The 11,646-nt window shown below is 46.3% G+C and overlaps 1 long non-coding RNA gene across 4 annotated transcripts; it reads left to right on the plus strand.

Moving 5' to 3' along the window:
- Positions 1 to 3,746: 3,746 nt before the first annotated feature.
- Positions 3,747 to 11,171, plus strand: LOC132648116 (uncharacterized). 4 transcript variants are annotated; one of them, XR_009586496.1, is made up of 4 exons: positions 3,747 to 4,182; positions 4,707 to 5,952; positions 6,050 to 6,196; positions 9,136 to 9,441. It is a non-coding gene; the product is annotated as an uncharacterized LOC132648116 (long non-coding RNA). The 4 variants fall into 4 exon arrangements; XR_009586497.1 differs by having other exon boundaries at positions 3,747 to 3,938; positions 4,097 to 5,952; XR_009586498.1 differs by lacking the exon at positions 9,136 to 9,441 and adding an exon at positions 10,889 to 11,171 and having other exon boundaries at positions 3,747 to 5,952.
- The last annotated feature ends 475 nt before the right edge of the window (positions 11,172 to 11,646 follow it).

Genomic DNA, 11,646 nt, shown 5'->3' on the forward strand with positions numbered 1-11,646 from the left:
CTGCTGTGAAGTAGCCCCATATCCCCACCCCTGGGATTAAAATGAAAACATATTCCTATGATATTTCTGTGTTTATTATAGAAACCAAAATTCCAGAATTCTCACCACAGTGAGAATATGCCGTACACATTCCCCCCAGCCTATTAGGAAGGTGCAGATGATTTGGGAGCCCCAGTTCTCTCATGGCTATGTGGAAATGAGGAAGAAATCCAAGGAGAAAAAAACTCTTAAGGTTTCAGCCTGGAATGGTATGTGGTATTATTTCTTTGCCAGGTAAAATCGTATCTTCCCAATGGGGCGGGATACAGACTTCACCCAGAGAAGGTTCTAGATCCACATGAGACTGGGAGTAGCAAAACTGGGTCCATTGGTATCCATGGGAAATGGAATACTTTCTGAGCCTGACACTAATGGAAGCCACAGATGTTCATATTGGTCCTGTAACATTTATGTGCAAACTGCAGTGCCTCCTGCCTCATTTTAACCACCTCGAGATTATACACGATACCTCGTGAGGTGTGAGTGCTTCAGGGATAGCAGGAATAATGGCGAGGAGAGCATGTCTACGCATGTCAAGAACAAATGTGTTTTGTTTTTGTTTTTTCCCTCAAAACATTTGCAAAACACAATTAGTTAAATCTCCAGATGAAGAATTCAAAGGGGGAGCTGACTGAAGGGAAAGTATGGAAAAGCATGGTGGTTTGAAGGAGAATGGCTCCATAGGCGCAGATATTTGAATGTTTAGTCCTTAAGGAGTGAAACTTTGAGCACAATGAGGGTTAGGCGGCCTTGTTGGAGGAAGTGGGTCACTGGGGGTGGGCTTTTAGGTTTCAAGAGCCCACACCAGGCCCAGTCTTTCTGTCTGTCTGTCTCTCTCCCTCTCTGCTTCCTGTTGGTCAGACTGTAAAGCTCTCAGCTACTGCTCCGAGGCCATGCCTGTCTGCTTCCTGCCATGATGATCATGGACTAACCCTCTGAAACTGCAAGCAAGCCCTCAAATAAATGTTCTCTTCTCTAAGAGTTGCCTTGATCATGGTGTCTCTTCAGGGCAATAGAACAGTAACAAAGACAGGAAGAGAAGCTAATAAGAGAGAGCAGTAATAAAGGCAAGGCTCAAGTGGCCATGCTTAGAGTCTGGAACTGGAAGCCCTGCCTCCCAGGCTTTAGTCCCCTGACCCTGTCTGTTACTCCCATAGGTCACATCCCTCTGACTGGAGCTCTGACGTCACACTCCTTGCCTCTGTCTGGGCTTCTGCTCTATAGTCTAGGGACCACTTAGCACCACTTGAATTCTACCTGTAAACAGGATCTCTGTACCTTGCCTGCAAGATCAGAACAACCTGATGGACACAGTGGACATGGGCTCATGTCCACTTCAACCTCAGAGCCATTTCCGGATCCTTTGTCCCTGAGATCCTACCATGATTCTCAGCCTGGCAGTTTGTAGCACATAGTGACCACCCCATTGAAAGATGCCAGCACAACGCCTAGCTAAGGGTAAGAAAGAAAGATGCCCTGCTGTCAGGCCACCAGAGCCACTCCTTCAAGGTGGGCATGCTGGACACTTGCTGCTCTCCAACAACGGGCACTGGCAAAGGGCAGTGCACACTCCAGCCCCATCCTTGGGCTTGTCCATCATCTGTGGGGCATTAAAAGAAAGTTTGTTTGTTAGCTGCAACAGGGGGAGCCTTGCCAACACACTTTCTGGGTTTACTCTTGGTCCTGGCAGCCAGAGGTAGCCAGAGAGAACAAAAAAACAGACCAGCACAAACTGGGTTGTGAGAGCCTACACCTGTGATCACAGCACCTGGGAGGCGGAGGCTGAGGGATCACAAGTTCAAGGTCAATAGGTTTAATCCATAACATCACAAACAAAAACAAAGCTTTGAAATAAATAGATGAATGAGTCCTCTGGTTTGCCCCCCAAAACAGCAAAGACAGCAAGAACAACAAAAAGCCCTCCAAGGTCCTCTTGGACTACTTAGTAAATTCTGGGCCAGCCTGGAGTATGAAAAACTATAAAATAATCAAACCTAACAACAAAAACCCTACACGAACACACAACATGACTTAAAACAGGAAAAGAAACCTAACAACCCAGAATCCAAGAAAACAGACGAGAACGCCTATCCCTCACTATTGGTTGTCACTAATATTGCTGAAGCTTTTATTCCGATTTTATCCATAAGCTTAATGAGACTGAAATGCTCATTTACATAAACTGACATTCAGTTTGTGGTCCGGCATCAATAGCCATTCCTTGTAAGCTGGCTTTTAATGGCTGGCTCCTTTTCTAGTCACAGAAAGGACCAGGAGCGCTCTGTAATTGCTTTACCAATCCCCTTATGGATGAATACATGGTTTTCATTTTTAGAGTGATCAACAGTGGAGTATGAAAACTTTTATGCATTTGTATTGTTGCATAAACACACGCCTGTGGCTATCCGACTCATAGCCGTGGGAGTGGAACACAGTATTTGGTGTTTACAAGAAGCCTAAGAGAAAGACAGCTGTTTTCTAGTGCATTTGGAATCTGTGGGAAAAGCCACCTCTCAAGAGAGTGTGACTCAGTGTCTGTAGCCTACATTTGATCGTGTAAGGACTATAAAATGTGGGTGAATACAACTTATCAGGGGAAACATCTTCTGCCCAATATGGGTTATCAGCCTGGACCCATAACAAAAAGAAAGCATTCAGACTCCATTGAACCCAGGTGTTTCTGGACCCACCATGGAGCTGCATCCCTGTAAGCCCTTCATAAATTGAAAATGTTGTTAATTGCTGTTGTTTAGTGGTTAAGAGTATTTGCTGCTCAAGCATGAATTTGCATCCCCAACACCCGTGTAAAAAGCCAGGCATGAATGCATCCGTTCACTTGTAATCCCAGTGCTGTTCGGGGTGAGGGGGCCTGGGGCTCGCTAGCTGCCAGCCTAGCTCCCAGTTCGGTAAGAGACCTGAACCCTTTTGAGCACTAAGCAAGTATGCTCTCTGTGCAGTTAATGTAGTCACTTTAAACATTGAGGTTACATTTAGGTATATTCCCGGGCGGGTTGGCTTGCAATCATTCAACTGAGGAGCTGAAGCCAACACCTGACGGTTCCCAGTCTGCTGTGTGGGGAGCCAGGCAGGTGCTGGAGAGAGCTAGAGGCAGAGCAGGGCAGCTTTAGTTATTGTCCCCCAACCCTGTGGTCTAGCTTGGCCTCACGAGACTTTTTCTGGGTATTGAACCTCTCTCTCCTTTTGATTGGCGTGAGCTGCCTTTGCAAGCTGCAGGTTCCCTGCTCACTTAACCCGTCCTGGGCTACTGTAACCTCTTCGCTGTCTCTCAGTGAGACACTTATCTCCCAATATTTCCTACACTTTCCTAGTTGCTAACTCAGGAATTCAAAGATTTGAGGAAAAACGTTTTCCCCAACAGCTGTGCATTTGGGACATGACTGAGTTCTGGGTTTTTAAAGTAAATCCAGATGAAAATCAGCTCCATGCAATGAAAGCATTTTCTTCTGCTTCTCTTTGGGTTGCCTGATAAAAATGCGTGGTAAGTATCTAGTAAGACTTAGTTTCTGACAACAGCAAATACCTTTTTGCAATCTGAATGTGTCCCAAATATGTAATTCCTCTTTGCCTCCCAAGTAAAGAATCATCACCTTGGGTTAGAACCACCCATCTGCAGAGACCACACCTACTCAGGGCTTCAAGGCTGGTGTAGATAAGATCAGAATCAGAAGCTGGACAGAACAGCATGGCAGATGTTTCTCTGTGAAGATGGAGAATTCTCACTATGTCAGAAACCAAACTCCAGTGGTTTACAGGTTTAATTGGGGTTTATTAGTGGTTTGCAGTTCTGGTGGCAGGCTGTTTTTGTGATATTGCTTGAGCAGTGTTAATTCTCATCAGATGGCATCTGGTTACCTCCTCACTAGACCAAGTCCTGAGAGGTGAGTACCTGAACACACTAGTGAAAACTGGCCTGTATTGTTTGGCTGTCATCTCTTCCCATGCCTAGCTTGCTTGCGTGACATGTTAGATTGGTTGGGTGGCATGAAACTTTGACATGAGTGACTCCATTTTGGATTCGGTCTTCGGAGGCCTGCAGGCAGGAGTAGTGTCTGAAAACAACAGCCTCACACAAATCTGACTTAATGGCCCTGTGATCGCTGCTTGGGAACCCATGGAGAGAAGGTAAGTTTTGAGAAAATCTCAGAGGTGAGTTTGACCTGATAGTGTGTAGGCTTCCCTTTCTAGTGTTGGGGCAGGAGGATGTAGAGAGTGATTCCCTCTTTCCCAGGTTCCTGGGGAAAGAGATATGCAGTGGCTAGGGAGGAGAAAAGAGACAGAGGGTGAGAGAGCCAGGGTAATGATCCTTAGGTCACCCTCTAAAGCTCTGTGGGCAGATACCTCAACTAGGGAAGTTTTGCTATCTTTATGTGTCTAAGGCATAAGGCAAAGGAGCTCACAAATTCACAGGTACTTGGGACAGAAGGATCATGGAGGAGGGAGGCTGCTGGCTAGGCCAGAGGGAGCAGGAAACAACATAGCCAACTGTGCGGCCTGAGAAGCACTCTCAGAAGCCTTAGGTTGGTGGAAACCAGGATTCTTAATTAACACTGAAGAAATAGAACTGAAAGTGTGAAATAAAGTCATTTATTTTGAAAAGTGCATTTGGTTGATTTGCTTGGCTTTTTTGCTTTTGTTTTTTGAGACAGGATTTTTCTGTGTTGCCCTGGCTGTCCTGGGAAGAAAAGTGTTTTAATAGGAATTTAAGAACAGGCTGGGGGTTGGTGAAGAATTAAGGGAAGGACAGCTGTGTATGTCAAAGGATGGAATGGAATATGGACTTTCTAAAGAAGAATCACAGCTAAGTGTCTTAGTGCTCCCTCCCTCCCTCCAACTTTTCCACCCTCCTTCTCTCTCTGTGTATAGTGTCTTCAAAAATCCTAGCAGACAGACAGACAGACTGACAAGCAGACAGAAAACTCTTTACTTTGATCATGCTTATCCTCCACCCACAGCTCCTCAGAGAATGTGACTACCACTATTGAAGGGATTTATGAGAGCTACATGAGGCAGGACAGTGATAGGCCAGGGCCAGTGTGTCTTCTGAAAGATGGTACACATTTCTACCAAATATGTTGTTTCCAGAGGACTATACCGCGAGGAGGCTCCCAGAATAAACAACCCCAAATGAAGAGCTGGGTATGCATTGCTTCCTACTTCCCCATGACATCCAAGCAGGTGTGGAGAGGAGAAGGATGATGTCATAAAGACAAGAGGAGTCACACAGGCAAAAGCGAGGTTTTTGTGAATCTGCAGCTTTGACATCAAATGTGTACATATATGCCTTCTCTCTCTTTCACTCACACACACACACACACACACACACACACACACACACACACATACACATACCTCTGTGTTACCCAACCTTCAAAGCTTACTCCATTGTGGTTCAGTAATCCAAAATTGCTTGAATATAGATCTTTTATCTATTTTTGTACCTGATTTAGCTCCTTGGGAAAGAAGGTCTTGGCTTTTGTTTACCTGAAGAAAAAAAAATCAGGAAATGTACAAATCTTATCAAAATTTAACCAGAAATATCACTGTGCTTGTATTCAGGATATTTTTCTCCGCGGAGCACCCACCCCCACCACTGGCTAAGCCTGTGTTAATTGCACACCTCAGACAAAGATGTTGCGAATGGTAATCCCATCCACACATGGCTATCAGGGCTGCCCTCTAGCTCTGTAGAAAATCCCATCCACCCTATCTCGATGCAGAACAGGTAGTTACTAGAGCCTGGGCCTGAGGGAGAGGGATGTGAAGCTGCTTTCAGAGCAGGCTTGGCAGGCCTGACCAGCAAGCTCAATGGCTGGCTGCCCATCCGATAGCGGTGACGGCGAATTCAGGGAAGAGCATTTGCAGTCCCCAGATGCCAGAGATGGAGAAGAGGAGGTGAGAGGTCATGAGGGCTGCGTGCTCTGGGGAGTACAGGTCTGAGATGGCCATCTGGGTGGCTGTGAGTGAGTGTGTCCTTTTGTTCTCCTTCTAGGAGGTAGGAAGAGAATGTGTCTCTTAGTCTTTGCACCATCTAATCTGTCTTACCTGGAAGAACACCTGGAACCTGGAACAAAAGGAACAAAAGGAACCTGGAAGGAACACCTTTCTCATTATCTGGAAGGAGTGTGGCTTGTAAAATGTAAGACTCCAGTACTCTTCCGCTATGGCCATGCCCAAATGCTCTTAGCAGTAGGATTCTAAAAGCAACAGGCCAGCTTTCTGCCAGCCAGGAGCACCCCACTAGTAGAGATTTAACCAGAAATTAGGAATGCAGACCACTGATTGTGCCCCTGGTGGCTCTAGCCAGAAACAATTATCCGCTTGGCTCATTAAGACAAGTGACAAATGGCTAATTGTCTCCACAATTAGCCAAGAGCTGGTTCGGTTGCTTGTGACTATGAACCGGGCACTTTGAAGACGGGCTGGCAGAGGACAGAAAAGAAATTCAAATTCAGATGCAGAGAGGTGGGCTGTCTTTTCATTTGGGATTCTCTTCCTTTAGGAAGGGAATAGAGGGTGGGGGGCTGTGAAAGAGAGGGCTGCCTGAGTGAGCCTGTACCGTTCTCTCTTCCAAGTCCTGCAGCTCACTGTGAGAGAAAGGCACTGACTCACGTGGACCTGTGGTTGGTTTAGACAAAAGCCACCCTTTATGTGGCCCTTGGCAGGGAAGTTCCTGACCCTTCTGGAAATTTCCTGAGGCCTATTGTGAGGGTAAATGAGACCCAGGGCCCAGGGTCCGGTGCTCATTCTTGCTGCATAGGTATGAACACGAGGTAGGCAGGGTTTTGAGGTGTGTTTTCTGTCTTAGTCTGGGATTTGATGGCAATATGCCATGGGGAACGAGGAAGCCATAAGTCAGCTAGAGGCTGTGAAATGTGGAGCTATGCTATGCAGGACCACGCCAAACTAGCTGGCTAGGAACCAACATGGCTGACCCCATGACCTGACCCCTGACCCCGCTTTGCTTCATTACAGTAGTAGCTCCACATTATTAGCCTTGTACAACTGCCTTCTCCTATTCTGCATTTATCTGTCTGACACCATGACACAGCTAGAAAACCTCATATATAAACAGAAATTGAGGAGTGACCCAGTTCTAGAAAAATCACAACCCATTCCTGAAATTCTTTATATCCTACCACCCCCAATTCATGAGCAATCTCCTTTAAACATTCTTTAAACCAGTTATCTCCAATCTAGTCGCTGGGCCTCTCCTTTGAGAATACTCTATCCACCCTCTTCTGTGCACAACTAGACTCTTAAGTATCCCCCTCGCTCTCAACACCAGCCCTTAACCCTGTATTAACACCTTTGACTAAACTGGGCGCTGAGGTACACCTGTAATTCCAGCACTTTCAGGGTAGATGCAGGAAGGTCAGAAGTTTGTGGTCATCGTTGACTACATGAGGCCGGCCTGAGATAGTTGAGGTCCTGCCCCAAAACAAAAACAAAACAACCACAGCTACCAAACCATCTTTCCACAACAAACTCCATAAGGACGGGTCCTAAAATTCTTTTCTGTGATAGAGCGTGAAGACCACGGCTTCACCTGACTAGAAATTTCTGGTAAGAACTCTGGTTGCATCAAGCTTTGTCTCCAGTGTTTAGTGACACTAGAGGGGAATTCATTTCATCGGGAATTTGAGAAATACAAACATTCAGCCATGGCCCTTTGCTCCGACTCTTAGTGTGAAAGCGTGGGTGTTGGCCCAGATACCTCCCTCTGTTTCCTGTGATGGTGTTGAGCTTCGGTTTGCCCATTTCCCCTGATTTCCTGAGGCCCTTTCTATATCGGTCTATTTCCGGCGGTGACACCCAAGAGCCTATGCAACTTTTATGCAGACAGGGTGTGCCCACTGTCAAAGGCAACAGGTAGAGGCCAGCCCTTTGCTTTTGAAGAGATGCCCTTGACAGCAGGCATGGGAAATGAAAGAAGTGATAATTCAAAAAAAAACATGAGGAGAGAAATAATAAAATATATTCAAAGCAGGGAGGAGAGAGAGAATCCTGGTTTAGTAGTTGGGAGAGCCGTTTCTCCCTGCTGACCCCTCAGGGCGTCCCATCTCCAATCCTCAGATCTGAGTGTTTTAGCCTAACCCATACGGACTGATGATGGCTGAAATACTGATCACGCAAGTGTTTACATGTAGAAAACAGGCATGTGAGTGGCCCTGGGTATCACTGCTGCAGAGGTTCACACCTGCGGTCATTTAGACAATCCAGTCTCCCACATGCCTACCTCAGATCTCATAAAGCATGGACTGTGAGTGTACTGGAGTCCAGTGGAGGCCGGATGAGGGCTCCGTCCTGTCGGATCTCCTGAATCTGGAGTGACACGCAGTTGTGAGATGCACAGCGTGGGTGCTGGGAATCAAGCTTGGGTCATCTGGCCTAGTAGATCAGGAAGCACTCTTAGCTGCTGAGCCAGCTTCCCAGTCCCCATGCTGTCTTTAGCTTCAGAAAATGCTGACCAACATGGATCATGTGGAATGGGTTTTTTGTGTCTATAAAAAACTTTTCTTGAGGCAATGCTTGCCGCTTGCAGTAGTTTGAAGTCCAGCTTTCTCTGTCACTGCTTTGAGCACAGACTTCCACAGGCTTGGATGTCTTGGATTATCAAGACATCACTTCCTTTTATTAAGGGATGCCCCCAAACTCTGGGAAGGAAAATGGTCCATTTGGGTGTTGGGGGTTTTCCACTCTGAAAAACCATAGTGACAGACCCACAGGCACAGGGAGGGAAGGTGTGCATCGTGTCATCAGCGATGACTCTCTCTGGGTTTTTAGGGTGTCGACCCTATATTCTTGAACTGGTGGGTTTAGGGTGGTGACCACATGTGCTGTTGGCTTAGCAGGTGCCTCGCTAAAAACGACACCTGCTCTGACTTCAGGGTTGCTGCCCAGGGTCCTTCCTGGGGGATGCTGCTTGGGAAAGCAGTGCGGGTGACAACCCTGACCAGCCTTTTCAACTTCTCTCCTAGGGACAGATGGGCAGTGTCAAGGGTATGTTTTGATGTCATAAAATGAATGTGTGTCCTGTTAGCCTCTTTTCCAGGGTGCTCTCTATCTCTCTCTCAGGAACCAAGTCTTCAGAAAACATGAGGTGCTGGCTCATTCAGCAAAAGAAGCTATAGGAAGAGGGCCCCAGTAAACTCTCCTTGCCAGTGTACACAGGAAAGACCAGCCTCCCCAGTGCTGACCAGCTGTGGGCAGGCAGGGGTCAGGAGACTCCTGAGTTACCAGCCTTGTGCCTCACCTGCTGAAGGAGAACCTGACCTCCCTCCCCCCACACCTGATCTTCAGTTATTGCTGGGATGGCCCAAGTGCCTCCAACACCCTGGGACTGTTCCCACTTCCCAATCTGTGCTTTCTCAGAGCACCCAGCGTCCCCTGATCTTTTTTTTTTTTTAATGTAAACTTAATAAATTCTAAAACAGATTTTTCTTATTAGTTTGGTGGCAGCTAAATGCTAATTTTCTGTGGTATCCAGCACTATTTTATCACCATTTTAAATGACTGCCTAGAGTCCCAATGCATAAAACCTTTCCACCATTCTTTCGCTTTTCATTCTTTTTCCACCCTGTCAGAATACCACTGTTGTTATTCAATACTTCTCTGAAAGTATAGCCAATCCAACAAAGTGTAATTCCAGAAGGGAAGTAGAAATTAGCATTTGACACAGCTGTGATGTAAGTGACAGAACTGAGCTATGCAAATTAGCAAGAATGGCAGAATTGTGGGTAAAACAACAACATATATTTGTATATATGCGCACACACTTAACTTCTAGGTTACAGCACATATTTTTCCTGTGTGGCAAAGTGATCACCTAAAATATTATATGAAGAGCAATAAAACTGGGGCTGGGGAGATGGCTCAGCGGTTAAGGGCAATAAAATTATACCCACATAATGTATAGCTGAACTCAAACATGTCTCATAAGAACAAAGGTCTTCGCTGAGAGGCAGAAGAAGACACGGATTTTATGATAATGAATGCTATCATTTTTAGTACCACTACCCTCAAACTTTCCATGGGAGCCTTTTCTGGGGCTTTGAAGATAGCTTTAAAACTCATCTGAAAATAAAACAACAGGAAGGGCCAACCCCAGAGCACGTGCCCTCAACACTCTGCAAGGCAGGGATGGTCCCCTCCGCACAGGCTCAGTGGCAGATGAGTGGAAGAAAGAACAGGAAGTCCCAGACAGAAGCAGGGATGTGGAGCAACGGAGGATGTGGTTAAAGACAGATCTGAGAACCAGGCCAAAGGCAAATGAGCAGAGGTCACACAGCCTCAAGTCCTGCTCGTTTTCCCACCAGGCCCCTCAAAGGTCACTCGCTCTCTTGTTCTCCGAGGAGCACAGTGGTCAACGCTTTGGACTTAGCCTCCTCCACTGCTCAGACCCTGCCAGCTAGGAGACAGGTAACCCTGGGCGAGTTGCTCAGTGTGACTGTTTCCATGTTTTGTATTTCTAAAATAAAATATATAACTTCTAACTCATCTTGCTAGGTCCAAACTTAACAACTACAAGAGGATAAAAAGACTGACACCTGCAAAGCATTTACAGTACTACCTGGATCTAGGAAGAATCATATAAGAATCATAGCTGGGCAGTGCACACACCTTCAATCCCAGCACCCAGAAGGCAGAGGCAGGTGGATCTCTGAGTTTGAGGCTAGCCTGGTCTACAGAGAGAGTTCCAGGACAACCAGGGCTACACAGAGAAACCTTGTCTCGGAAAAAAAAAAAAAAAAAAAAGCCTAACAACAAAGAAAAAAAGAATTAATAATTATCTCCTATCTCCTGTCATTTTTTTTTTTTTTTTTTACAGTGTTACATAGCCCGAGCTGGCCTCAGATCCACTGCCGTAGCAGAAAAAGAGAATGAACCCCTGCTATTCCTCCTGCCTCCACCTCCCAAGTGTTGAGGTTTCAAGTGAATACATGATCCATGGCCTGTTGTGGCTTTTCTCGAGGAAAGACATGAAGAAGAAAGCACAGACTTTATAGGGTAGGTGCCAGCCCCTTCCCTTCTATGCCACTACAGGCCTAAGGCTCTCAGGGACAAGCTGGCCTACTTCATGTTTTACCTGCCCTTGCATATTTGCAGAGATGTCAGCCTCTATGAATTCATCCTCCCAGCTGCAGCTGTCCTGCGTGACTGACAGCTGGGTGCTGCAGACTGTTGGCAGGAGAACTGTGTGGGCTCCCGAGATCTTCTTGTATTGTGTCTGACTCCCTTGGGTTCCACATTAGAGTAAGTGTACTGTTTGAAACTACGTGTATCAACTGACACCAGCAGCAAAGGCTCAGAGAGATCTTCAATTATTTTTATTACTTGTATATGTATGTTTACATGCACACACACACACACACACACACACACACACACCGGTGAATGTGAATGCCAGAATCATCAGATCCCTCGCAGCTGGAGTTACAGTCTGTGAGTCTCTTAAAATGGGTTCTATGGGTTGAACTCCTGTCCTCCACAGTAGCAGTGAGAGCCTTAACCTCTACATCGTCTCTTCAGCCCCCCTTACATTTTTTTATTTTTAAAAAGGCAGTGCACTGGTGATGTGGCTTAGTT

Source organism: Meriones unguiculatus, chromosome 15 (genome assembly GCF_030254825.1).
Source record: "Meriones unguiculatus strain TT.TT164.6M chromosome 15, Bangor_MerUng_6.1, whole genome shotgun sequence".
Classification (NCBI taxonomy): Eukaryota; Metazoa; Chordata; class Mammalia; order Rodentia; family Muridae; genus Meriones; species Meriones unguiculatus.